Source organism: Myotis brandtii, unplaced genomic scaffold (assembly GCF_000412655.1).
Source record: "Myotis brandtii unplaced genomic scaffold, ASM41265v1 scaffold53, whole genome shotgun sequence".
NCBI lineage: Eukaryota > Metazoa > Chordata > Mammalia > Chiroptera > Vespertilionidae > Myotis > Myotis brandtii.
The window spans coordinates 7,097,701-7,123,842 of NW_005369942.1; the positions used below are offsets into that span (position 1 = coordinate 7,097,701).

A 26,142-nucleotide genomic window follows, 5' to 3' on the forward strand; every position below is an offset into this window, starting at 1 on the left:
GGGCGGGGAGGGAGATTGGGTGAAAAGAGGTGAAGGTATTAAGAACTACAAATTGGTGGTTACAAACTAGTCACAGGGATCTAAATTACAACACTGGGGATATAGTAGATAATATTGTAATAACTGTGTATGGTGCCAGGTGGGTACTAAACTTACCAGGGGGATCAATTTATGAAGTATATGATTATCTAACCACTATACTGTACACCTGAAACTAATACAAAAAAACAATATTGAATGTAAACTTCAATTGAAAAAAAAAAAAAAGAGTCACCAGCCACACTCTAACTGACTGTCCGCCAGCACAGGCTGAGGTTCAGGTGAGCACAGAACAGAGGGAAGTGCCACATCTGCCCTCCTAGACTCCCTTCTCGGGACCTGCTACAGCACTTTCAGCAGCATCTTCCTTCATTTTTCACTCTCTTCCACCATTTCTCTACTCAAAACAATCCCTCTCCTATCCTTACACATTCCATACTAATTGCCAATTCACTAGTGGTGATGGTAAGTTTATAAAATCTAAAAAGAACAACATTAGTTTGATTCTGGTTATACGCATTTTATTATTTTATTTACACATTCCATACTAATTGCCACTCAGAATTCACTAGTGGTGATGGTAAATTTATAAAATCTAAAAAGAACAAAATTAGTTTGATTCTGGTTATACGCATTTTATTATTTTATTCTGGATTCAGACTGCCTGGTTTTAACTTATAGCCTCACCACTTCCTAGCTATGTGATTAAAGATGAATTATTTAATCTCCTGGGCCTCAGCTTCCTCATTCATAAAATAGGGATAATAGTACCTATCTCATCCAGTTGTTGAGAAGATTAAATGACATAACATTATCTTGGTAGATTGAGAGCCCCACAAATGTAAGCTGTTATTTCAGGTGTCTGCAGCTGCCTTTCAAATGACCTCCATAAGCTAGTATAGGATGCCTTAAATCCAATTTCCTAAGATAGCACCATAAAGACATTTGCTAGATATAAAGATAAAGGAGAAGACGACAACAACAAAAATAGATGCATGATCAAAACCTCAGTGTGTACAGCAGGAAGCAATACAACCTGCTTCCATGACAATGGTGGCTGTAACACTCCGTGTTGTACCTAGTCTCTCCCTCTCCTCTCACCAATTTGTTATGAAATCTAAGAAACAAAACGATAAGGGTGCAATAAAACATTTGATATACAAATTTCAAAAAACAAACTATCAAGCAAGAACTAATCTTTACGTTTTTCATTTTATATTCACATTTTTATTTTCAGATTCCCCATCCCTTAAACATTAATGCAAATAATATTAATCACAATGTCTGGCTAAGAATGCACTAAGAACAATTAATTCTGCATTAAATCGAACCCCAATTACTTAAGCACTGTTACTAGAAAAGAAACCTTTCCAAGGATATATGTTTCCCTGATATCTCACAAAGCTGTTCCATTCATTTAGGAGTAGGCACTCCTTGACCTTTCCCAAGACATCAATAGTAACATCTGTCTACACTGGCACGTGGGTCAGCATCACCCGTGGATTCATTACTTTCAAGTTCCTCCACCCTGAGTCCATGGTTGTAGTTGGAGAGGCTGGGAACCCTATCTACACACCCACTCCTCTCTTACCTCCTGCTCTGACTTTGGAATTAATGTTGGGGCTGTTATGACTGTACCAGCCCATATTTGTCCTGGTCAAATACACCCCTACCCTATTTTATTTATCAAAAAAGTATTCACCAGAAAGAATGTCCAAACTAAGGTGGGAAAAAACCCATCATAGCTAAATGTGGGTTTAAAGCTGAAAAGACTTGGGTTTGAAAAACTGCCAGTTCTTACTGCTCACTTACTCACATGAAGGTTTACAGCTCCTGAAATCATGCCAGGACTTTGAAAATGAAAGCTTGCAGTTAGAGAACGATGGCTCATGACAGCGGAGATCAGTCATGTGATAGGCCAGGCGTTTTCCGTCACTGCCTTCCTCAATAAGACAGGGCCCTGAAACAGAGGTTAATCGGTCAGATAGCATCCGCAGAGGCTGAGGGCAGCAGAATCCAGCTGCAGCAATTAATCATTTAATTGCTTTCTGATTCACTTTAAATGTCTTTTAAAAAGATATTAAATGAGAACATTATTGAACAGATATTTTAGACTATTTAATAAAGATCTAATATACCCTTTGTGAACCAGAGAATAAATGGATCTTGGACAACATTTACTTATACAGAGGAGTGACAGTCTCTGCTCCAGGCAAGAGAAAAAGGAGGTATAAAAGCACAGAGAAGAGAAAGCATGGGTGTGAATTAAAATCAGTTTTTGTTTGTTTGTTTGTTTGGCTGGGTTTCTTGTTTTTGGTTTGGTTTGTTTTTGGCTAACTGATGTGTGACAGTTGAGAGGAACGACTAGAAACACGAAAACTAGATTTTAGAAGGCCTTGAATGTCAAGATAAAAGAGCATGGACTTGATCTTTTAGGCAAGGGGAACCACTGAAGGTTTCCTGGCAGAGAAAACAGGTTGAGTAGGGAAGAGCATGAACTATGATGTCCATCAGCTCCAGGTTATAATTCCAACTTTTCTCTAATTAGCTGGTATAAACACAGTATAACCTTTTTGGAATCTCCCAAGCTATACAATGGAAGTAATAATATATTTTCCAGAGTTATTGCACCATTAGAAAAACATACGTGACACACCCACCCCAGGATTAGCACAGGAAGAGTACCTATTAAGATGGTGGAAGCTGTTACTGCTGCAGTGCTCTGGTAGGATAGTCAAAGGGGAAGAGGTGGGAGGAAGAAAAGCAAGAGGTCCAGGTAAGAGGTGGAGGGGCTGGACCAGACAGAATGTAGACAAGGAGAGTAGCAAAGAGAAAACAGGACAGAATATGAGGGACATGACAAAGGTATAATCAAAGGAATCAGAGACTAAGAAAGATTAACTTGTCCAAAGCCATCTGACAATGACTGGACATGGCCAAGGGAAGAGAAGAAGCCAAAAGGATTCCAACAAGTGGCTTGAGATAGCGATCATACAAGTCAGAGAGGATCTAAAATAAATAATAAATGTAAAATAAATGCCAAACATGATGCCTGAATTTCTAGAATGACTATGGAAATAACCAAAACCATACTCGTCTGCAGTGATCCCATCTGAATTCTTAATCCGAAGAGCTGCTCTGAGAACAATTTTCAAATCCAAATGATTCAGGCCATGACATTACTCAGCACTGTACACCAGGCAGCATCCTCCTCCTACACACCTTCACCGTGGCTCACCTCTTAACATCATCCCTACCACACCGTCGCCACCATTTTTTTAGGCACTTCCCACAGGCCTCACTGATGTCATTCACTTTATGATCCTCTCATCACAAGCAATCTCTGATGCTCTCCCTTTCCCTCAAGACTCGCCTGCTTGGATAACAGGTGGAGAAATATCTGGCACTTCAGAACAGCAGGGCAGCACCTAATAACTCACTGCCCCTGACGTTTTCATTACGCACTGTGTTAGAAGTATCTTCGGGAAGCAGCCTTAATAATTTTGCACCATGGCACTCTGTGGGGATTAATATTACTGATTTACATGTCCAGGACCGTGGCCCCTCATCCAGCACAAGCTTCTATCCTCGTCTGGGTCACTGTGGTTTCAGCAGTGTCAGCTCCATCTGATTCACAAAGGAATCAACCCATAGACACTTTCCAGCCACGCATGTGCCTGCCAGGACAACAGGGGAAACTTTACAGCCTATATAAATGGACTTTAATATTGCAGTACACCTTTTGGGACGTATGTCTAATTTGCTACAACAGGCAGAAAAGCTGACAAGCCACTTTGTGCCTTTTTGGAGGCCCTGGAGAAGCACAGGTTTGCACTGTTTCCTGGCTCACCATCCCCCTGGCTCTCCCTGTAGCACTATGGGGGGGAGAGTTGTTCCTACAGAGTTTTCCTCTCATTTCACTAACATTGTTTGTCTTGAACACCTCTAAGAAAACACTGCCAGTGATTTAATGTCATTTTATCATTAACTTCAGGACAAATGTCATGCTGGCTTATCTCCAGTTAATGACCATGTACTTCCTGTGCAATCTGACCGGCTCTAAAATAACAAAATCAATATACAGTGTTTTGTAGGTAAAAATATTTTATGCTTTTCAAAGGGGAGTGCAACTTGGGGAGGGGGTTGGTGACAACGTGAGGTCAAAGGTTATTTACAAGTCAACTCATCATAGATAGAAAAGTGTTCCTCCTGGATTCTTCACTATATTCTCAATCTGGAAACATCTGGCACAGGGCACTAAATGGACTTGTTGCATGGCTGATTCTCCGATGGTGTGCAGCATTTCTCTTTCTGAGTTACTCTTGGTTCAGAGGAGTGGAGACTGCTATCCAGGGTTAAGGTTTCTAATTTTTTTTAAAGTCTCTGTGTACCAGAGCAATATTAATGATACACATCTACTATTCATTGAGTGCTACTATGTATTTCTACTTTACTCCCTGTGAAATAAAGTACTATTATTACTCCCATTTCACAGATGAAGAAACTGAGCCTTAGGGAGTTTAGATCACTTACCCAAGGCCAGACAGGTGGTAACTGGGGAAATCAGAAGTCTAATCCAGGTCTCTTTTATACTAGAGTCAGGGTTAAAGGTCATTATAACTCACTGGAACAATGGCATCCACAAATCCCAGTCCAGAAGCACTCACTGGACAATTTTAGCTTAACATTCACAGTACAGGAAAACAACATCTCCTTATATACTGACTGCTATTAGTCTGACTTCACACAAACTTATGAGCATATAATGACCTTAACCGTTTCAAGAAAAGAAAAAATTAACTCTGATATTTATTGATTCCTTAATCTATAAAAGGCACACACCTACTTAATCACTAAATGGGAGAGTTGATTGTCGAGAAGGATAGAATGTCCATTTTTCACAGTACCTACAATCTAACAAGGTAGCCAAGCCCTAAATACATACACTGTATACATTTAGGAGACATCAAAAAGGCACTGCAAAGCCAGATGAGATTCATCACCAACTTAACAATAGAGAGCAAAGGTGCTAGGGTGAGTCAGGTGAGTCAGGTGAGGGAGACTGCTCTCCAAGCAGGAGAAGTCAGGGAAACTGGATGGGAGAGCTAGGACTCAGGTGGTAACTGACAGAGGGTAGCACATGGTGAGGTTGGAGATGGCTGAGGAGTGGAAGGGGCATCCCGGAGAGTTGATAAGGAATCCCTGGAGTAGGTGAGAGGTCTGCATCAGCCGCTGACTGAAATGTAGCATGAGCCCAGACAGTGACACCCTGCTATAGACTGAACTGTGCCCCCTAAAATTCATGTGCTGAAGCACTAAGCCCCAATGTGCCCGTATTTGGAGATAGGCCCTTAAAAGAGGTCATTCAGGTTACACATGGTTATAAGGGTGGGCCCTAATCATATGTCCTTATAAAAAGAGGAAGAGACACCAGAGGTGCTCAATCACAGAGGAAAGACCATGTCAGGACATGGTGAGAAGACAGCCACCTACAAGCTTAGCAGTGAGGTCTCTGGAGAAACCACACTTGCCAACACCCTGATTTTAGACTTCTAGCATCCAGAACTAGTGAGAGAATAAATTTCTGTAGTTTAAGCCTCCCAGTCTGTGGTATTTTTTTTATGGCAGCCCCAGTGACAAATGCACATACCTTCAGCTATTTCACATATCACTTCTCTGCCCTGGCCGGACCTGCCACCCATGCTATCCTTGATCCTAACTGTCTTAGAAGGCTTGACACCGGGAGGAGCAGGTTTCTAAACCAGTGGGCTATGCCATGTGGCTATCATAAAGACCTCTGTTGGAATGCTTGGACCTCAGAAACAAGCTGAAGGAGATCTAAGGCAGTGTTTTTCAAATTCCCTCTGGTGAAGGCCAGTGTTCAGATACATGATCCTACTGTGTGTGTTGAGTAAGCAGCAGCAGCCACAAACAACTCACTGTGCAAATTTAACAACATCCTGTTCAACAGTGTTCCCTCATCAGGCACATGGATATGACAGCCTAGCGATGTGGTAAATGCTGATAAGTGTTCAGCACTGGGTTCTTGGGGGTGGGAGGAGTCCCAATTTGAAGCATTTGCCCATCTATATATATATATAAAAGACTAATATGCTAAGTGTCCATCTGGGTAATGACATCATGTAGCAACGCCTGGCTTCCTCTTCCTGTGACTAGCCTCCTTGGAGTTTCTTCAGCCCAGGAACACGACTTGCTTTATAGCCAGGTGCAAACATTTTACAACTTAACCAAATGTTTCCTGTGCCTCATCTCATTTGATCCTCACAGAAGTCCTGGAGTAGGTAGAGAGGAGACTCAGTGGAATCCTATTTTCTTTTCATTAGCCAGAAAATGGAGATTTAGAAAGCTTAGAAACATGACCCGACTGAAAAGAAGTAAGAAATGGTGGATCTTAAAAATGACTTCAAGTTTTCCCACTGTGCAGAATATAGTCAAACACTGCTACAGTTAAATATTTTACCCTTTGTTCTCCCTGTATGATCTACAATAATAATCTGCTTCGTGTTGATATTTACTGTTGTGCTGCTGACAATTACCTGAAAAAGAAGTTGGGGTGCTTCACTGGGCTGGAAAAAGTTTAGCTAAACCAGAAAGCAGGTCTAACTAAGCAAGTTTATTTTATATCCATAAAAGGCTAAGTTGACTCGCGCATGCACAATACATATAAAGCTCTTGCTGGTGCCAATCGCATGCATGTGTTTCCATCTGTGATTGTCGATCGTGAATTTGGTTGACACTTCTATTATAGAGAAAGGGCGAATAGTGATATTAAAATATTTCTTCTAATTAATTTCCTTTCAATGCGCATGAATTCATGCATGGGGCAACTAGTATGTGTGATAAAAATACCTCCCACCTTGGCTGATTTCAAGCTGCCAACATGAAGTCTGTGAGCCACAGAGGTGGGAAGAAATGCCCACAGTCAGCTCTCTCCAGCTGACACCACCCACAGTGTCCCTCCAGGACATCATAGGGACACTGTACAATTAGTATAAAATTTCTAAACATTTTCTGCTGTACTTACCTCTTGCAGAAGGCAGATCACACTTTGCATAACACTGACCTAAATTCCTTAAGTGTAAGAGTCACCAAAGAGGGTCTCCTAAATCCATTAGCTCACTATCTTATTATGATAAATTCTGGACCCAATCGGTTCTAAGAAAACATTTTCACAAAGGGACAGTTTACTCAAAATCAGCTATGGGGAAAAAAAATGGCAAGAACGCAGCTGTTGTCTTTTTTCCTTCTTTTTTTCTTCCATCCACCTAGAAATATCTCAAAGACCTTCTCCCTATCTCCTCTTTTACTTTTTCCCTCCTCCCTCTCCTAAAGGATTGTTCTCCCGTTTCCTTTGCCTCTCCTTCAACATCAGAGTCAAGCATAACCTGTCCAATGGTCCACTCTCTTTCTCCTACAACTTGGCTTTATTGTAGAAATGGGGTCCTAGTCTTTGCTATAAGGAGCAATGAAGAGATAAACCCACTTAGGCAACTCAAGGGTAAAACCCAAAGCAGCCAGCAGATTTAAGGGGATGAAAGACAGACAATGGAGGGCCAAATTAGCCCTCTTTATCCTTGCTCTCCCAGAACCAATTCAGCATTTTTCTTTTCAAACACAGAGCCAGCCATTAGTAGAATAGACAAAGCCTGTGGCATACAGAAAAGGGATAAACAGCAATTGGGATGGGAGTGACCAATGTTGCCGTCCAGACAAGAAGTAATTACGGCTGACCTTGGGACGTGGCCTTAAGAATAGAAACAAAAAACACAGATACAAGCCATAAAGCCATATTTTGAAGTAAAATCAACAAGACTGGACCACTGGATTAGAGATGGAACAGCAAGGGCAAGGGAGGAAGAGGGTGCGAGGTTTTGAACAATGACTGCCTGCATGAGTCATCCTGGAGCTCAGCTCCTATTGAATTATTCCAACAAGAAAAAGCCTTCGATGGCTCCAAGCTCACTGCACATAGAGTAAAGTCTAAATTCCCCTATAAGGAATGCCATGAATTTACACCAAATTATAAGCAAGCTTAGACTCATTCATTCATTCAACAAACATTTATTAAATAACTACTACATATTACTCTGGATCAGGGAATCAAAAATGGGAGAAAGGCACAGTTCTTGACTTTGAGAATTTCACAGCCTAAAGGGAGTAATCTTCAAGTAAATCAATACACAGAAAAAGCCTTCGATGGCTCCAAGCTCACTGCACATAGAGTAAAGTCTAAATTCCCCTATAAGGACTGCCATGAATTTACACCAAATTATAAGCAAGCTTGGACTCATTCATTCATTCAACATTTATTAAATAACTACTACATATTACTCTGGATCGGGGAATCAAAAATGGGGGAAAGGCGCAGTTCTTGACTTTGAGAATTTCACAGCCTAAAGGGGGTAATCTTCAAGTAAATCAATACACACAAGCTCAAACTCTGTTCACAATGTTCTCTTCATTTGAAATCCCTTCTGTTTATTGAGCACCCACCACATGCCAGAGACTGCTCTTGGCCCTGGAGACCCAGTCAAGTTACTTCAGTTCATTTATTTCCTAATCAGACCTGAAGATCTATTGATCTGGCATTGCCTGTGTAGACAGCCGAGGCCAAAGGGATCCTCACAGGAAAAGAGAACCAGCACCAATCTTGCAGTAGCCTACTGTTCAGAATTGGGCAAAGGGAGAAGAGCAGGAAGTGGCCAGAGGAGTAACGAGAGAGGAAAGAGAAGAACAAGCGAGTCACAGAAGCCTGGAGTGGAGAGTTTCAAGAATAAAGGAGAATCTGAAGTGTGCTCAATGCAGCTAAAAGGACAAGAGAGAGAGAAATGAGAAAGCACCACACAGCCACGCATTTCAAGTGACTGACTAATGAACAAGCTGAGGGAAGGAAGTTTGTAGAGAGGAGCAGATTAAGGATGCACAGCAGAGCAACCAGGTGCTTTGTAAAGACTCTGGAGCAGGAACTGGGAGGGTACAGAATTCATAGGCATGTGTGGGAAGACGGGCCTTAGAGAAGAGAGACACTTCTTTCCCCAAGACCAGAAAGAGGGAAAGGACAGACAAAGATGCAGAGACATGGGGTAAAGCGAGACCAAACGATCAATCCCATGTTTGAATCCCAACTCTATCATATTTGACAAGTTTCTCAAGCTCTCTGACCTTAGTTTCTTATTTATAAGATGGACATAATAACATCTTTTTCATATGGAGGTCATGAGAACACAATGAGAAAACATATATATCACCAGTCCCCCCTTGCCTTGGCAGTCTAAAGTACATGTGGGGGTCGCATAAATAAATTCCACTGGCCCTTGCCCCTATCTGCTCATACAGGACTATGGCCCTCTGCAAAGCACCCTTGAAAAAGTGCTCACAAGCAAGCCCACCTCACTGAGCTCCAGTGTGTCAGTCAAGCCTCTGTTGTCCCCAAACTGCTGTGGTTGAGTTCTGGCCCGAGTTACAGAGTTCTGCTGAAGCAGCTTTTCAGCTTTAACTTCTCACCTTTCTGCTCTGGCTGGTGTAGCTCAACTGGTTGAGCGACGTCCAATGCACCAAGAGGTCGCCCGTTTGATTCTCAGTCAGGGCACATGCCCAGGTTGCGGGCTTGCTCCCCACTGTGGGGCATGCAGGAGGTAGCCAATCAATGATTCTCTTTCATCATTAATGTTTCTATCTCTCTTGCTCCCTTCTCTCTCCAAAAATCAATGAAAAGATTTTTAAAAAAAAACTTTCCCCAAATGCCCTCCATTAGTCTCAGTCAAGGCCTGGAGAGAAACCCCAGTGACAAGCACTATGCTACACCTAGCATTAGCCCTCCTCTGTCTCAAGCAACTTTGAGTCAGGCTCTGGGGTCTCTCTGTCCTTCGGATGAAGACATTTCTAGTACACCATCCCATTCATTTGCTAGACACCTCCTGATATGTATCAGTCCCAATCTAGACTACAATAGATCCTGGCACATAGCACGGGCTGAATAAAAGTTAGTTCCCTTTCTCCCTTCATCTAGCACCATGGTTTTATTTATATTTCTGATTTGGGAAGTATAAATACAGCTGAAAGGCTAAGGGAGAGAAGAATGAATCACATCTGGGTTTGACCCAGATGCACAAAGATTTGGTTATACTATATACTAGTAGTGGTGAGCTAGTAAGTGTTTAGCAACAAGCTATGTAGGAGAAAAAGCCTGATTTTGCAGTGTTTGTCAATTTCCATGGTGCAAACACTCCCACCATGGCTGATTTTAATCTACCAACATGACATCAAACACCTCGCGAAATTCCTGAACATTTAACAATCAGTTCTCCCAGGCTGTCTCCGGCACACCATTCAACAGGTTACCTGGAAGTCTTGGCTAGTTGGGTATTGAAGCAGCTCTGATAAAACCCCATGTATATCCAGCTACTGCTCTATAAAGACAACATCCCACCCCAACTGCACTGCCATGGAAATGAATTGCAAAGTCTTCAAGTCTCAATTAGGGATCTCCACTATTTTCACATGGTTTGGGAAAGGATTGTATTTAAATGGCGTTTTGGCATTTTGAGGGAAACAGCCACACCCTGACTGGTGAAATCTCAGGGATGATCAGTGAACAAAAACACTGTCACCAAGTAAGTAAACAGTGACAAGTTTATAAGATGTTGTTGGCAGTAGCTGGATTTCTCAGTGCTGAACACTTGAGTTGGGCATGGTGGGAGCGGCTGGTTAGCCATTTGTCAGGCAAAGTCAAAACAGCCCTCTAGCTACAGCACAGACGGCAGACTGCAGCTTGTCAGCATTTTATTTATGACTCTTAATTAGCAAGCAAAAAAAGGAGGGAAAAAGTTCCCAGCTTGGGATATACATACATATACATATACATATACATATACATATACATATACATACACATATGTGTGTATATCCTATATAATAAAGAGCTAATATGCTAATTAGACCAAACAGCAGAACGACCATCCAGACGACCTTCCAGATGAAGCCGAGGCTGTGAGGGGCTGCGAGGGCCTGCGAGGGCCGGCCGAGGCTGCAAGGGCTGAGCCCCTTGCACAAATTTCATGCATTGGGCCTCTAGTATATATATATTTAATCCTCACCGAGGATATTTTTCCCATTGATTTTTTAGAGAGAGGGGAAGAGAGAGAGAAGAGAGAAAAAGAGAGAGAGAGAGAGAGAGAGAGAGATCAATTGGTTGCCTCCTACACATGCCCCCAACAGGGGCTGGAGATGAACCTGCAAATCAAGGTACATAACCTTGGCCGGGAATCAAACCTGCAACCCTTTGGTCTAAAGGCTGATGCTCTAACAGCTGAGCCAAACTGGCTAGAGCTATGCATATATATTGTGCCCAGAAATTATCTGTGTCAAAATAATTTAAATCCCCACAACCCTGAGAAGTAGATATTAGAATTTATATTTTATAGACAGAAAACTCCATCCTGGAAGGTAAGTATAATTATTCTAATTTTACCAATGAAGGTTCAGAGAGGCCAAGTGATTTTTCTAAGGTAACATAGCTAGAATATGGCAAAGCCAGGACAGACAATTTTCAGACGCTAATGCAAAGGCTCCTTCCATCACACCATGGCTAGCTCTTATCTGGCATGTCATAGTAATCATCCATTGGCTTAAAAGAGAGTTGACCACTGAACTCATTACACTTGTGAATAAATTTCTTGTTCTTATGGTTAGAATTGATTCTTTGGAAGGAGGGGAGTTTCTGAGTGAGTGAGGAACATATGATGACCGAGTGAGTGACATCAACGCCGTGCGTGCTGTTGAAGACCCTGGGGTCTTACGATTGCCAGAGTGTAATCAAGCAGAGGGCAGGGAATAAAGAGTGATCCCCACAGCCCATGAGTCCCAAGTGACTCTGCTCCTTGGAGAAGGAGTCTTTGAACTGCTGGGCCTTTGGAGTGACTGTCAGGTACAGGAAGCTTCAGACGCATGAGCAAGCCTGGCAACTACAAAATGTGAGATTGCTTACATCAACCATCTATTTACTGGTGGCTTTTAGAGAGAATTGCACTGATTATATCTAATCACTGATTTGACCTAAAAAAGAAAAAAAACGCCTGATTTTTACTTAATACGGAAAACAAACATTTTATGACATAAATCATCTTTATTACAAGCTATTTTGTGTCTGTTTTTTAATTCCCACGAAATACAAAGGACAAAGTATGTCTATTTATTCTCAAGGGTTCCATGCCTCACTAAAGAATGAGCCGGAGAGCAGCCACTTCCAAGCTCTCTGAGGGGATGTGGCCAGCACTACAGAGGGCACCAGGATTTCTGGTCTCTTCTCTTGCAGGGACGTGGGAGTGCACTTCTGCATCTCCTCTAAGTTAAGCATGGCCATGCAACTTACTTTGGCCAATGAAATGCAATTAGATGTATTATGTGCCCCTTCTGGGCAGAAGTGTCAGTTAAGAGTTAGTGCCCAGTTATCCACACTCCCTGCCCTGCTGCAGTGACCCCAGCAGCACAGGCTGAGGTGACGGACCGCCTGCCAGTTGGGTTTCAGAGTCATTCTGTCAGGCAGAATCACCACTAAGTTTTGGAAGCTGTTGTTACCACAGCATCACTTCACCTATCCTACTGGGAGAGGAGGTAGATGAGGATGTTAACTAAGAGGAAAAGTAGAGAGTAAGAAGTCAAAGGCTGAAGACTCTAGGACATTTGAATCCCATTGGCAACTTGAGACTCTGAGTGCTGGAAAACTCAGTTTCTAGGGGCTACATTCTTCCTGAAGCAAGCAAGAAAAGGTGGAAGTTAGAAAGTTGGTCAAAATGAATCAGTACCTTCAGGTTTCCAAACAGATAACTAGAAAGAATCCAGACTCCTCAGAACCTAATAGGAAATCTGAGCTGAACATGGCACTGGGATCGAGTCAAATCAACTTCAACATCCACCGAGCGCCTGATCCTTGTATAACACTGTGTTCAACATCGCAAGAGGTGCTTAGGGGTATAGAAACCCCTTCTTTCTTTCAAAGCACTTACAATCTAATTAATGGGCGCAAACTTGACATCAAGAAATGTCAAATAACAAATTTTTTTAAACTTCAGATATCAATGATAAATGTGATGCCACAATGCAGTGCAATTAGTAACCAAATTCAGCGTATAAGAGTTATAGAAATCCCCGTAGATATGCTGAAGGGGCTCAATCATCACTGAAAACCTAAACACAGCTCCCCATCAGGGCCTTGTGGCTGAGACTGGCCCTAATGGAGGGGATGTGCAGGCTCTCGATGCAAGTAGCAGAAGAAAGAGCTCCTCAAGTTCCTGGCTGCTCAACTAGAAGTAACCCAAAGCAGATAAGCTGCCTCATGGCCTGCCTTGCTTTGCCACATGCCCTCAGTGTGTCGGTGAAAGGACTAGAGGAAGCAAAGGCCAAGGCCAAGAAACTAGCAGCTATCTGGCCATCATAGCCCATGTGCACCCCCTCCCCCTGCTCCAGATGGCTTGGCTCTGAAACCAGGGATGCTGCCAACTCACTGGGCAACAGGTAAGCTGCTCATCGCTGCATATGCTATGGCACCTAGAGGTAGCACTTGAGAATCTGTCTTTGGATTCAAATATAAGTCAGATCTTACTAAGGAAAATTTGGTTATAACAAGGAGACTGTATCTAATCCAACCTCTCCCCTCCAGGAGCCTGGCCCAAACAAACCTGTGCTGCACAAAGTTGTATGACATCATGGTTCAAATGAAGGTTCCGTTCCCCTACCTCCAGGTCTCTGGAATCATGGAAGGATGAATGTATATTACCACCTTTAAGTGCATTCTCAAAGCTGCATGATTGAATTCTTGCAAGGAAAAAAAAGAGGAGTCCATCTTCCTCACCACCAAGGCAGCAGCACCCTGATTCCAGGAAATACAGCATGGTCAAGCCTTTCCTTAGTGCAGAGAAAGGGGAAAAAGTCAGTCAGTGCCTTCCACATCCACTGTCCTCCTAAAGGGAACAGCTGTACCGGCTGTCCAGGCTGGGAGCAGCCTGGGCAGGTCTTTAATAAAGATGTCAGGCCCTAGCTGGTTTGGCTCAGTGGACAGAGTGTCAGCCTACAGACCAAAGGGTCCCAGGTTCAATTTCAGTCAAGGGCATATACCTCACGGTTGCAGGCTCTCCCCGGCCTGGGCCCTGGTCGGAACTCATGCAGGAGGCAACCAATCAATGTGTTTCTCTCACATCGATATTTCTCTCTGTCTTTCCCTCTCTTTTCCACTCTCTCTAAAAAAATCAATGGAAAAATATCCTCAGGTGAGTATTAAAAAAAAAAGTGGCAGGACTGCCAGTCAAGGTCTGGCATATGGGCTGGGAGGTGGTCTGAGCTCCAAAGCTAGCTAGCTAGCTAGCTAGCTATCTATCTATCTATCTATCTATCTATCTATCTATCTATCTCTCCCCTTCTCTTTCTGGAAATTGAATGGGAAATTCAGGGAGGGTAGCCATTGAGTTGTTAGTGGGAACAGAATCTGAGAAGATGTATACAGAAAGCAGGTACCAGGTAGGAAAGCTTAGGACAGGGGGTATGAGAGTGCCAAAGTCAGAACTAAGCAGAAGAAATGAGCTGATGAAGGTGCAGAGAGCTGGGCCAACTTGGTGGTGGCAGCTGTGGTGGATACAGAGCCCAGGTCTCTATGACCTTGGTGGTAGTAGGAACTCCCACGGCTGAGCTGCACTAGACCCACCAGTTCCAGCTTCCTCACGGTCTCCTAGAGACTAGTTTCCCACAAGAGTCCTGCCTCCATCGCCAGCCAATCAACAAAGTTGCCTGTGTCCAAGCTCGTGCCCTCAAACTGCCTAACACACATGCAGAGGACCAGGTTCTACAGATCCCTGGACATTGGCCAGTCTAGACCAGCCCTGATGCTCCCTCTGCCATTATCGCCAGATGCTTTTCCTTCTAGGCATTTGACACTTAGCATGTCAGGCAATATTACGTATTTGTGCAGGTTTTGATGCTGCTGCCTCAACAGCTATTTGTTCTGTGCAGTATTTTTAGCATGCGATGTGGGAGGGGGCTGGAGAATGACTGGGGAAGAAGATAACTGTTCTAGGTGGGGATGGTGTCACATTCTTGGTGTGTTAAGTGCCTTGCACACATACATGCTCCAAAAAATGATTGCTGACAATGCTGTCATAATCCACCTTCCTATGTTTATAAAGACAAGTACAGGCGATTAAAAATGGGGTCTCAGGAGGACTCTGGCAACTGAAGCTCTTCCTCCCTCAGAAAGCAAACCAGGCAATGTGTAAATGTACCCATGTGATCTTTATAGAAAGATACCACATAGGGCAGAAGATTTCAGGAGAGAGAGAGAGAGAGAGAGAGAGAGAGAGAGAGAGAGAGAAACCTTTTCAAATCCATTCAAAAGGCAAAAGATTTATAGGCTCTGAAGAGAACCCAGAGTATTAAAACAATCCATGCAGCTGTTTCCTGAACTCTCCGGAAGAACTGAGATGCAAAATGCTGCACCTCCCCTCCATCACTCCCCTACCCACCCACCCCCAGCCCCCCTGAAAACTGTCCTTCAGGTGACGCAATGGCGAGACCTCTGCTGTGAGCGCGGGCTGGAGGGATGCAGCCAGCCAACAGAGCATGGGGTGCTGCCACCTCTTGGATGTTCGCAGCCAAAGCAAGTCTCTGTCCCAGAAAGGATGCACTTCTGTGATATTATGAAATGTTAACGGGCAATCTGTTCTGAAATAATTTCTCAGTGTGTTGGCCTCCTTTTCCATTTCAGAATTTCAAAGGCATTACAGGCCGAAAGCAGTGCCAGCCTGTTAGTGGTACCTACGCTGATTAAATCTAGCCCATCGCAACCACAGCTTCACAAAAGCTCTTTTTCTCAATTAATAAAATGCAATTAATGGTATCATTGGAAAACTCCTGCCACTTTAATTTAAAGCCATTTAGAGCTTCAATTTAGAGCTGTGTACAAATTTTAGGATATGCTTTCTTTAGCTGACATGATTAACAGCACTTAATTTCTGAAGGGAAAAAAGAATGTTGACCAGAAACATAAGCAATCACAACCATGACAACTTCCTTTTCCGGGATTCCTTCCCTACACACGCACACACATACACACAGGTGCAGCCCAGTTCAGTTCGTTACCCAACAGCCACGCTGTCTCTCTTTCCTGTGGAAAACCTGATCCCTCCACGCTGGAAAAACCTAGGGTATGCTGAAGTAGGATACAAATTCTAAGGCCTTTATTGCATGATGGTCCTTTTAAAATATTTATATTGATCGGCCCAGTTCCTGCGAGGAAATAGGTTGTTTCTCTTATTCTCCTAGGTATAGATCATCTGAGCAGTTGTCTTTTTTTTTAAATCTACGCATTTCCCTAAGGATAGTGAGAGGATGATTTAAATGGCAACATTACCTGCTTTAGGCTAGATTTTCAAAGCTACACCTGGGGAGTTAAAAGCGCAAATCCTGTTATTGTTACAGGATTAATGCACAGAAGTCCCAGAATGCCACTTTGGAAACGTAGCCCAGGAATAGTGTTTTAATGTACTGAATGTTATTTTTAGACCCAGCTGCAGCCCAATTATCAGCTGGCGCATCAAAAATGAGACAAGACAGAGAGCTGTCTTTAATCCAACATTCTAATGAGGTTTTTGGTGTTTGTGTTTTCTCAGCACTTAGAAATCTGGATATTTGGAGAAAAAAGTAAAAGATAGAGACTACAGCATCTACCTCCTACCTGCTCTGTTGCTATAGAGGCTGCTACTTAGAGTACTGGTTCTATAGAATATTTCAGCATAGTTTTTTTTCCCCCTTTAGGAGAGGCAGGTAGTATGAAAAAGAGGTATTGAATCATGGGGACCTCTTGACCACATCATAAAAAGCTGCAAATAAACCACAGCATACTAATGATTTCAAGGCAGCAAGTCAGGGCTCCTTCCATCAGTCGTTTCTATTTCTGCTTTTACACATCTTAGATTGTTGTTCAAAAATAACTATCTGTAAAAGGTCTTCCAGTTGGCATAACTTTGCTTCCAAGTTGCCCTGTGGGCATCAACCAACATGAATTGATTCTCTAGATTCCTGCTGCTGGGTTTTATTAAACTGGGTTGTCTTTCCTTTTGGCCTCTGAGTAATTGCATGGATCGGAGATGACCACATCGCTGTCTCTATGCTACATCTAGTCTGATGTTCTGTTATCTCAAAAGGCATAGTATCTTTCTAAAAACGACAAGCATGCCTGCATATATCTTTTTCCGTGTGGGACACAGTGGCAGGGCTAACCCTACTCCAGTTAACTCTGGGATTTCACTTGGTCAGTAAGGAGAGTTTCACTTGGAGCTCGCCCTCTCTTTGGCCACCACGGACTCACAGACCCCACAGCCAGCTCAGCAAACAGAACTGAACCCCTTTTGCGCCACCAGTGACCACCAGCTCTGAGCCTGCTTTTCAGAGCAGTGGTGAGGAGGAGTAAATGAGTAACATTCTAAGAAGCACTTAGCACAGTACGTGGCACATTGCAGGCTCACTGAGTTAAGGAAGACGCAGCACCAATGCTTTCTAAATTCATCTTTTACATTTATGGATATTTTTCAATTTACAAATTTATTTTTGCACATTATCTCATCAGCTAAACAGTGATTAGGCTTGTTAATGTGTGTGGTGGGTGTTCGATATGGGTTTAATGTGGAGCTAACTCAAGTTCCATGACGGCTTTTCCTGTGTAGTTTGTACATAGAGGTTGGGCTATAAATAGGACTGGAATAAAAGCTCCATTTCAGTTTCTGGGGCATTGTTCACATCATAACCACTATTCATCTGCGTTTTTTCATCTCTGAAATGGAAGTAACTGGATCCTAAACACTTAAAAACCAGAAGAGTGCTCTCAGTTGATTATTTGAAAATTTTAAAATAGAGTAATTTAATAATTGTTATGAATATTTACTCTTGATATGACAATAAATTAGGCACCATGATATCTATACTTTATAAATAGTTCCTCCTCTCAAGAAACACTCATTTAAGAACTTCTAGGATGCTTATGCACACATACGTTACCAAGAATAAAAACTTATCAGCACCAAGCACAGTAGTACACCTAATATCTTGTAATTCCATGTATTCATGGAGTAAGTAAATGAGTGAACACTACAAATCACTGAGTAGAACAGCCTAAGAACCTGTTGCCCTATCTATAAAATGAGAGAATTAGCACTGCCTTGGAGAATTGTTATCAGGATAACGTGAGACAATACATGTGAAGGATGGTGGTGGGCAGCCTTCCAAAACAGCGCTCAGGGATCCTCACCTCCTAGTTTTTATGTCCTGTGTAATTCCCTGCCCTTGAGTGTGAACTGGTGACATCATTCTAGTGAACAGAATATGGCAGTCGTGATGGGCTGTCACTTCTGTGATTAGTCACAAAAGACAGTGACTTCCATCTTGCAGCACGCTCTCTCTTGCTGTCTTGCCTGTGATCTGTTCACGTGTCAAGAGATTGAGGTAGACCTCTGACAAATAGCTCATGAGGGATTGGGGCATTAGTCCAATGGCCCACGGGGAACTGAACCCTGCCCAAACCACATAAGTGAAAGCAAATTCTCTCCAGAAAGCCCTGAGCTGACCACAGCCCTGGGTAACACCTTGATTGAGGCCTTGTGAGAAATCTTGAAGCAGAGGACCCAGTCAAGCCACAGCAGGACTCCTGACCCACAGAAACTGGGAGATAATAAATGTTGTTTTAAGGCTATTTTTGTTTGTCGGTAATTTGTTATGCTACAGCAATAGGTAACGAATACAAGGACCTATGGCACCATGGCCATTGTAAAGTATATAATATACAGGGTGGGACAAAAGAATACTTACATTTATATGTATGGAAATAATACAAAAATTAATCATTAATAACACAAGAATAAACTCTGTGTTTTGTGTACTGTAAACCTACTTTTGTCCCACCCAGTACAGAAGCCATTTTATTTTATAGTGGGGTTGTAAATTATAGTGGGCTTACCTACAAGACTAGACTTTTTAAAACCAGCAAAGAGAATTATAGGGTTGCCCTTACTACAGAGAAGAGCTAAAGAGTTAGTCCAGGGAAGGGAATGAATGGGATCCGTTCTGCTAGTAATCTCCTCGGCAAATAGCAGGGGCTAATCCTTATGACAGCTAGCATCAAACAGCAGTGATGAAGAAATGTCTTCCATCACACAACTGGCGGGCAAAGACGCAGTTAAACCCATCACTTGTGAGCAGGGGTTGAAATGGCACCCGTCTCCAGGAGCCACTTCCGTAAAACACGGGGGAAGGCGGTGCTTAGGGTGAACCCTGGCCTTGCAGAAATTAAGTGATTCCCTCAGCAGTCCTATTTTAAACTGTTCCCGTTGCCTGCTGTAGACAGTTGGCTCTTAATCCATTTTAGAGAAGCACTTTCTGTTCCTTGGATAAAAGGAAGTTCATAAATTTCAAGTGCATATTACCATACATGCATGGTTCTGTTTGGGCACAAGCACGTTGTTCCTGTCATAAATTCTGATTCAGAATGGGAGCTGGGGATTTACCATCTCACTCTTTATAGTTACAAGATAGACTGAACTGATTACAGGAAGAAATATGTAAGCTTTGAAACTGTTCACACCAGTGATGTGGTTCAGTAGCTTATAAAAGTGGCAAATAACAGCAAGCCAAAAGAAGTGCATTTCAGGAAAGATGCGGCTTTTAAAAGCACAAGGTTGGTCATGTTCAGAACCCATGTTCAGAGCAGTTGTTTCTCTTTAGAGCCTGGGATTCTCTCTCCACTGCCTATTGTTGGGCTATGGTCCTTGGAAACACGTGTTTACCACCCCATAGACTGCCCTCCATCACTCCAGAGTTTCTAGAATCCTGCTCTAAAGGCTGGTACCCCCCTCTCTCTGAAAGGCAGTTGCTCTGCGTAATAGAATTTTCTCAAGTCCCTACATTTCCAGCCACAGATACTATGCGTATGTGTGTGTGGGGGGGGGGAGGGGGGTTGGTTGTTTTAGCCAGTTCAGAGGAATCTTGAACCCCATTACATGCTTCTGTTTTCCTTTAACCAGAATACAGGCACTAAAAGAGAAGGCAGTGTACACAGACCCCAGGGATGAACCCAGTCTCACTGTTTACTAACATGAGGCCTTGAACAAATTGTTTAAGTCCTCTAAGCCTCAGTTTCCTCATACAAAAAATAGAAATGATATTACCTTCTCACTAAATTGAGGTAAAGCTTAAATGTGATAATCCATATAAAGCACTTAGCATTGTACCCGACACATAGTGAGTACAATGTAAATGTTGATAGTATTACTAGAGGCCCGATGCACGAAATTTGTGCAAGGGGCTCGGCCCTTGCAGCCCCGGCTGGATCCGGAAGGTCATCCGGACGGTGGTTCAACTGCTTGGTCTAATTAGCATATTAGCTCTTTATTATATAGGATTGTTTATGTTTTTAATCCTTTTTTCATGTCAAACTGTTAGCTCCTTGAGGGTAATGAATGTTAGGATTTTAGACATGGGTTTTTAGATAGTTGGAGATTTTGGATTAATTTTTCAGTAAATTTACCTAGCTAAAAACTAAATCTCTGCCTAGCAGTTCTGAGAATGTCCTCTTTTCTATTTAATCTACATTCCTTTCCTTGGTGATCTCATCCCCTTATGACTTTAAGTACCATCTGCTTGCAGACAACTCCCAAATTTATATTTCCAGCCCAGATCTCTTCTGGAACTCCAGATGCTGGTGTCTAACTGCCTACATGACATCTTCATTAGGATGGCTAGGGACTATCTCAAATTCAACACATCCAAAGTGGAACTCCCACTCTTCCCCAAAACCTGCCCCGCCATAGTCGGTATATCAATTGGTGGTAATTCTATTCATTCAGGTGCTCAAGCCAAAAACCTTGGAGCCCTTCTTGCACTGTTTTTCTTTCATAGCCTATGTTGAATTCATTAGAAAGTCCTATTGATTCTATCTTCAAAATATATCTAGACTCTGACCATTTCCCACCACTGCCACTGTTACCTCCCTGGTCTAAGTCATCATCATCTCCTATCTCCAATAGGCTTCGTTTAGAAATAAAACTATTTTGAAGTTATTTTAACTATATATTCTGAACCTTTTGTGAATAAGTCATATCATCCTGAAGGACTCTCTAAAGCAGTGGTTCTCAACCTTCTGGCCCTTTAAATACAGTTCCTCATGTTGTGACCCAACCATAAAATTATTTTCGTTGCTACTTCATAACTGTAATGTTGCTACTGTTATGAATCATAATGTAAATATCTGATATGCAGGATGGTCTTAGGTGACCCCTGTGAAAGGGTCATTCGACCGCCAAAGGGGTCACGACCCACAGGTTGAGAACCGCTGCTCTAAAGTGTATTTCCCCAAAACAAGAACATTCTCCTATGGATCCACAAACAACTCTTTAAATTATAAAATCAGCATTGATGTAACACCATCATCCAATCTCATTCAAATTTTGCTAATTATCCCAAGGATGTCTCTTTCTCCTCTGTGATCCAGGTTACTGTCAAGAACACAAGTGGTGGTTAGCTATTATGACTCTTAAGAGACCTTTAATCCAGAACAATTTGTCTTTCCCATCTTGCAGGCACTAGACACTATGTAGGATGTGTTACATTCTGTAGGATAACCTCTGTTCTAGTCCATTCAGGCTGCAATAACAAAATACCATAGACAGGGTAGCTAAAAACCACAAATATTTATTTCTCACAGTTCTAGAGGCTGGGAAGTCCAAGACCAAGGTGCCAGCCTGGTTCTGTTTTGGCAAGGACCCTTTCCCTGGTTCATAACCCTAGACTTCTCACATGGAGGAAGGGGCTAGGGATCTCTCCAGAGCTTCTTTTATAAGGCACTAAGTCCACTCATGAGGGCTCCATCCTCATGACTTAAACAAAGGTCCCACCTTCTAACACCATCACATTGGGTGTTAGGACTCCAGAGTGTGAATTTTGGGGTCATGCAAACATTCACACCATAGCAACCTCCAACATGAAATGTCTGATGTTTCCTCATGATCAGACTCAGGCAATTCATTGTTGGCAAGAATTTCACAGAAGCAATGCCTTGGTCTTCTCAGTGCATCACATTAAAACAGACACAAAGTCAATCCTTCCCACAATGGTAATGTTAACATTAGTCACCTGGTCCTGTTGAGGTCTGCCAGATTTCTCCACTTAAATTTGCCATATTTCCTTTTGTAATTGATTAATATTTTATGTGGACTTATTCCCAGCTGCCAAAATACCCCCTGTTCTTCATGAAATCTTCACTCATCAACCTTAGCTGATTGAAAACTTTAACCACACCTGTAAAGGTTGCCTATCGGCAATTCTCTATTTCCATTATTCCTTATACATTTATTAGTTGGCATTCTAAGGTAAGAACAAGCTTTCTCTTTTCAGTTATTTATATTGGTATGGACTCATGGGTTCCTTTTATATTTAATGGATTGTAATTTCATTATTATTGTTTTGTCTGCTAAGAATGTCCCTGATTTGGCTAGTGGGAGGCCCTATGTCCTTTTGAAATGTCCCCATCATTCATTGAGCATTTTCTTGTTTTTCAGCACAATATTATGTTCTATGTTCATCTTATACTTCCCATGCCCTCACCCTGGAATCAGCCATTGGCCATTTCTTCAAGGACCACTGGCTTCTTTTAGTGCAGTATGGTACTTAGAAAACAGTATCTGGCTGCTCATTGTAGTTCTTGTTTCTAGGGTGCCCTTCTTCCAAGCCCTCTTAGTGGACAGAGCTAGGAGATATGTATATGTACACATACACAATTTCTGGGGCATTTTTCATACCATGATTACTATTCATCTGTATTTTTTCACTGAAATGGAAGTAATTAGATCCTAACACTCAAAAACTAAAAGAGTGATTCCTATTATATATTTGAAAAATTTAAAAATAGGTTAATTAACCCCATCAGTGTGGCTCAATTGGTTTAGCATCATCCCATGAACCAGGAGGTCATGGTTCAATTTCTGGTCAGGGCACATGCCCAGGCTGGGGGCTCAATCCCAGTAAGGGGTGTGCAGGAGGCAGCTGATCGATGTTTCTCTCTCATTGAAGTTTCTATCTCTCTCTGCCTCTCCCTTTCTCTCTCTGAAATAAATAAAAACATATTAAAAATAGATTTATGAATAATTCTTATGAATATTTATTAATAATATAAAACAATAACTTAGGTAATATATATGTGTGTATATGTTCACACATATATATATGTGTGTGTGTATATATATATATATATATATATACATACACTTTATGAATAGTTCCTCCCCTCAAAGAACAGTCATTTAAGAACCACCAGGATAACTGTGTATAACATTATTTTAAGGATAAAATATAGAATATATTAAGTATGAATATTAAATATAGAAATATAAGAATAAAAATTTACCAGCACCTAGCACATTAGCATACCTAATACTTGTAAATCCACACATTCATGGAATAAAGGAATGAATACTATGATTCATTAATGATGAATTTCTGTGTCAGTAGGTCCAAGTAGAAGAGTCTGAGCACTTACTGCCACTGAGATTAAATCAATCATCTACCCCAGATGAGATAGTAAAGGACAATATATTTACAAAACAATGAATTCCATTTCCTAAACTTTAAGAGTTACTGTGACCTATACAATATCTAGATAGAAGAGAAAAACAAATATAAAAAATTAACCAGCCAAAGACTGAAATTCAGCAACACCTAAGCAAAGCCAGCAGAATCTGAAGTGTCTACAACTTCCTTATTTGAGAACTAGACAAACCAATGTCCTTATTGTTCTAATAGCAGTTTGGAGGAATCCCCGAAACACTGAACTCTCAGTTTAGGCCCCAATTTCCTGAGAATTTTTATTTAAATGGCCTAAGACAAAGCAGTAATTTCCCCAAACTAGGGCTACTGCTAAATATTAAGAGCTCTGCAATTGTAAATTCTAAAACACTCTCATAATTACTCTGCAGAAACCTTAGTAGCCAAACCTCTTTTACAATCCATAATAACTTATAAGAGGGGGGGGGGGGGGGAGACTGGATAAGAGGAAAGGGATTCAAATATCAAATAGTAAGGGTTATAAATGATAGAATGAGCAGCAGACTGTTCATTATCTGTGTGGACAGCCCTGCCCAGCCCACCGTTGGGAACTAAAGATCTGATCGCGGCACCTGAGACTCTAGTTCTGGAACTCCATTATTTGGCAGAAGGCTGGTGTACATGAAACATGTTAGAAAGAAACATTCAGACTACAACAGAATGAAAAGAGAAAAGAGAAGTTGAGGCTGGGAAGGAAGAGGAATATGAACCAGAGTGATCCCCATTTGCCAAGGAATGTCCCAGTGTTAGCACTGTACGTTCCACATCCCAGAAACCCCACCATCATGGGCAAACCAGAATGGCTGGTCCCCTAACTACTTGGCTCTGACAAAGATTAGCTTCTTTGGGTTTCCATGCAAATTAAAAGCTTTAATTAACTAGAGCTCATGAACAGCTTGCCAGGGAGATAACTAATTACCTCACTTTGAACTAATGATATGATTTCTGCCCTTCCACCCAGCTCTGTTTAAGCAAATTCTCACCACCAACCACCCACTCCAGGGCTAGACTCTGTGGGCCCTTCTGATTGGACACCTGTGTGGTTAAATCCAGGGTCCTGCTGGAAACGTTTGATAAAAAGGCTAATTCTTCCCTTTACTAGCTATAAATGTCAAGCCCTCCCAGGAGAAAGAGGCACCTCTTTGGTGGGTTCTTTGACTGTATAAAAAATGTGTCCTTGAAATCCCAAAAAACTCAGAAACCCACAAGACTCCGGTTTTTATTAGCACTCTCTTCACGAAGCACAATCAATAGCCCAAATAAAAATCAATCCTATTATTTACTTGCTTCTTTTTTAAAGGCAATAAAGGGTATCCAAACACATGATCATAACACTTTCCCCTTTGTCCTGCTTCCTCTCGTCTACTTCCTTCTGATGCTTTATGTCTGCCTCCACCACATGCTGTGATCCCGAGAAAACCTCTTCTTCGAAGCCTGTGTGGTTTTCTTTCCTTCTCCTCCCTCTACTCTCAGCATAGCAGCCTATCTCCCAGAAAGATAGAGCGTCTTCATAAGGAGGTGGGAGGAAAGGAGAAATTGGGTCAGTAATTACAGAACTCTCTTTGGCAGACTAGGAAAGATGGGAAGTTTGAGAACATTTTCAAATTTTAGTTCCATGGCACCCTAATGTTAGTAAGTGTCTGACACAGATACTAATCGCATGTTGATGCTGAAAAGGACTATAGGATTCATGAACCCAATCCCTTAATTTTAACCAATGAGAAAGCAAATAAGACATTAAATAATTTGTCCAAGGTCCCCCAGTATCCTTTCCATTCACTGCCCTATGTTATATGCGCTCAAACTCTGTGATTTGTGGTTGTCAAAAGGGTTAATAATTGTCAATGCCCTCCAGCCAGACAACCAGAAACCCACATGTGGATGCATAAGTGGGACTATTACATGTGGAGCAAGGAAGAACACACAGAGTGAGAAACCACTAAGTGTCTCATAATAAAGTGCTAAAAATAACTTTTTATAGAATTTGGGCTCTGTTAGATAATTTGGGGGAGAACTTAAGGAAATGGGCTTTGTTCTGGATAGGATGCTACCAGGAAGTAGGACTATTTCTATGACTGAGTGCCTTGATAAATCTCACCCAGAAAGAGGGAAGACGAGAGCCAGGCTAAAGCTGTAATCAATAATCAGCAGTCACTTATATTAGCCAGAATCCTATATAATAAAAGCCTAATATGCTAAGTGTCTGGTCATCCGCTCAACCAATCAAAGCACAATATGCTAATGATATGCTAAGACTGCTCAACCGCTCGCTATGACATGCACTGACCACCAGGGGGCAGACATTCCTACTGGTAGGTTAGCTTGCTGCTGGGGTCCGGCCGATCAGGACTGAGCGAGACTAGCCAGACACGGTCCCTCCCTGGCTGGTCAATCTCCTGCCTCCCTCCCCAGCCCCAATCGTGCACCGGTGGGCTCCCTCGGCCTGGCTTG

General features: G+C 42.1%; 1 long non-coding RNA gene across 1 annotated transcript in view; it reads right to left on the reverse strand.

Moving 5' to 3' along the window:
- The window catches only part of LOC106728077, a 124,352-nt gene extending 122,365 nt beyond the window's left edge, over positions 1 to 1,987 (reverse strand). The window contains exon 1 of the long non-coding RNA XR_001364326.1: positions 1,856 to 1,987. This is a non-coding gene — a long non-coding RNA (uncharacterized LOC106728077). The remainder of the gene's footprint in view (positions 1 to 1,855) is intronic.
- Between the last annotated feature and the right edge of the window lie 24,155 nt (positions 1,988 to 26,142).